The following is a 3446-nucleotide window of genomic DNA, read 5'->3' as shown; positions in this document are numbered from 1 at the left end:
TATTGTTTCTCCTCTGTACGTGACTTTTTGTTTTTCTCAAGCTGCTCTCAGGATTCTTTGTTTGTCTTTGGTTTTGGCGAGTGTGATTATGATATGCCTTGGTGTTTTTCTTTTGGGGTCTATCCTATATGGGGTTCGTTGAGCTTCTTGGATGGTCAGTTTTTCATCTTTCATGATACTGGGGAAGTTTTCTGTCAGTTGTTCTTCAGTGATCCTCTCCGTGTTTAGTGTTTTCTCCCCATATTCTGGAACTCCAATCACTCTCAAATTTTTGCTTTTGATTGTGTCCCACATCATTCTCAGGGTCTCTTCATTTTTCTTTGTTCTTCTTTCTGATTTTTTCCTCAAACAGAGCTGTATCCAAGTGTTTGTCTTCAATTTTGCTGACCCTATCTTCCACCATTTCAAACCTGCTCCTCAGCCCTTCTATGACTGCCCATTTCTGAAATCTTGTTGTTTATCTTTTGCATTTCTAATTATTGTTTTAGTATGATTTCTAGTTGTGATTTTATTTTGGCATTTTGTTCCTGCATTATTTTCCTGAATTCTTCCGTTTTCTTGTTTCTATTTTTCATGAATTTGTCTATTTTTTCCTCATTTTTGTCTGCTTTTTGCTTCAACTCTTGCATAGCTGTGAATATTAGAGATCTGAATTCCCTATCACGTAGTTCTAGTGCCTTTTCTTCTACTGGAAAGTCATCTGGTGTTTTATTCTGGATGCCTACTGGAACCATCCTGTCCTGGTTTTGTAAATGTTTTGATATTGTCTGCTGTCTTCGGGGCATTCGGTAATTATTTTCCTCGTTTATTGATTGTAGATTTGTTAATTTCATCCTGCTTTTTTGTTTTATTTGGCTATGCCTGAGCAGGCAGGCTGTGTGTTCATTGTTGTTTGCTCATCTGTGGGCATGATACTTTTCGCCTCCTTCTCCAATTGGCGGGGTCAGTCGCTCAGATATGGTACAGCAGGGCAGGTCTAGCTGAAGAGGAGTTGCTGGGATGGTTTGTTTGTGGCACATACTACAGCCAACAGGTCAGGCCAGGAATCAGTGAAGAGCAGGTTCCAACAGGCCATGCCTATGCTGCTTGGGGGCATGATGTTCAGTAAACAGTGCAGGTAGGCAGGATGGAGAGGAGAGATTGTTATGTGTGGAGCTAAGATGAGTATGGGAAAGAGGAGAGTGAGTATGGGAAAGAGAAGAGGAGAGAGGAACAGGAGCCAAAAACATACGAACGAACAACAAAGAGTGCTAAAGGGGCTTGCCATTGGAGTGGAGAGATGAGAGACTGGAAGAAATGGAGGAAAACAAAAAGGAGAAGAAAAAGAAAAAAAAGAAAAGAAAACAAATGAATAAAAATTAGAAAGAAAAGAAAAGTGCTCAGGGATCCCACTGGTGCGGCTGTAAGGTCTGCAGTTGTTGCTCCCAGGCCATGAAGTACAGCCTGGCTAGAAGGGGTAAAGGTGTCACTCAGTGCCAGGTATTCAGGAGACAGAGAAGTATAGAGAGACGAGAAACTGAGTAATGAAGAAAGACGAAAAGGGAAAGAGAGAGAAAAGAAAAAAAACAAGAAAAAACAAGAAAAAAGAAATGCCATCAGGGATCCTTGTATGCGTGCGTCTCAGCAAACTGAAGTAGTAGGTCCCAAGCTGTGCAGTACTGCCTGGCTAGAATGAACTCCCAATTTGAGAAAAGAAAAATAAAACATGCAAACAAACAAACAAAAAGCCCCGGGATCCCACCAGCGAGGCAGCACGGGCCAGGAAGCAGTTTCACATTCGAGCAGCATTTCACAGCCTTTCAGGAAGAAGCAAAGATGGCACACGGAGCCAGGTATTGAGAGAAAGGAGGAGGAGGTGGTGAGAGGTATGGAAGAAATCAAAAGATGTGGAAAAAAGCAACATCAGCAGCCAACAAATAGCACTCAGTGAGCTGGCCAGTGCGGGCGGGTGGAATCCAAGCAGCACTGTGGTAAAGCCAGTGCTTCCCAGCTAAGGGACTGTGGCCACAGGAAGCAGAGGAGGCCGAGTGGGGGTGAAGAAAGGTGGGGGGTGGGAAAGCGTATATTGCTGGTTACTGGTTATTCTGTCTCCTGCTGGAAGCTCTGTGAAGCTGCTTTCCCATATCCCTTGTTCCCCAATCTCCAATAAGAGTCCAAGATGGTGGATCCATGCTGCATTAGTTGATAGGCGACCTCTGCATATATCTCTCCTCACTCTCTGTTCTCTGCCACTTTCTTATTCCATTCGGTGCTTGGCTGAGTTCATTATCTCTTCATTTCACGCTTAGGGTTTCAGGATTGCTGTTTTCTCTGTTTGGCTTGGTTTGTCAGATCTTTGCTGGGGAGGGATGGCGTGGTGCTTCTTTCTATAGTGCCATGTTGCCCGGAAGTGCTCTTGCCCAGTTTTTAATTGGATTGTTTGTCTTTTCGTGGTAGAGGTGTTGGATTTTCTTGTAGATTTTAGATATTAGACCTTCGTCTGACTTCTAATCTCCAAAAATTTTTCCCCTATCTGTAGGTTCTCTTTTTACTCTTTTGGTGAAGTCTTTTGATGAGCATAAGTGTTTAATTTTTAGAAGATCCCAGTTATCTAGCTTATCTTCTGAAGTTTGTGAGTTGTTAGTTATGGCTTGTATCCTGTTAATGCCATGCATTAGGGCCTCTAGTGTTGATCCTATTTTTTCTTCTATGAACATTATAGTTTTTGGCTTTATATTTAGATTGTTGATCCATTTTGAATTACTTTTTCTGTATGGTGTGAGGTATAGGTCCTGTTTCATTTTTTACAGATGGACATCCAGTTTTGCCAGCAATATTTGTTTAAAAAACTGTCTTTTCCCCATCTGATGGATTTTGGGAACTTGTTGAAGATCAGGTGACTGTAGATGGATGGATTTACATCTGGGTTCTCAATTCTGTTCCATTGGTCAATGTATGTGTCGCTGTACCAGTGCCAGGCTGTTTTGACTACCGCAGCTGTACAGTAGGTTCTGAGGTCAGGTAGTGCAAGTCCTCCTACTTTATTCTTCTTCTTCAACAGTGCTTTACTTATCCAGGGCTTCTTCCCTTTCCATATAAAGTTAATGATTAGTTTTTCCGTCTCTTTAAAGAATGTTATTGGTATTCTGATCAGGATTGCAGTGTATTTGTAGATTGCTTTGTGTACAATTGTTATTTTCACAATGTTGAGTCTATCTATCCATAAGCATGGTATATTTTTTCCATTTATGTAGATCCTTTTAGGTTTCTTGCAGTAGTGTTTTGTAGTTTTCTTTCTATAGGTCTTTTACATCCCTAGTTAGATTTATTCCTAAGCACTTTATTTTTTTAGTTGCTATTATAAATGGTATTGTTTTCCTGATTTCCTTTTCATCATTCTCTTTATTGGTGTATAGGAATCCAAGTGATTTTTCTATGTTTATCTTGTATCCTGCTACTCTGCTGAA

The sequence above is a fragment of the Trichechus manatus genome, unplaced genomic scaffold (genome assembly GCF_000243295.1).
Source record: "Trichechus manatus latirostris isolate Lorelei unplaced genomic scaffold, TriManLat1.0 scaffold00084, whole genome shotgun sequence".
Lineage (NCBI taxonomy): Eukaryota > Metazoa > Chordata > Mammalia > Sirenia > Trichechidae > Trichechus > Trichechus manatus.
The sequence above is the reverse complement of the archived record's forward strand: the minus strand, read 5'-3'. Positions refer to the sequence as shown.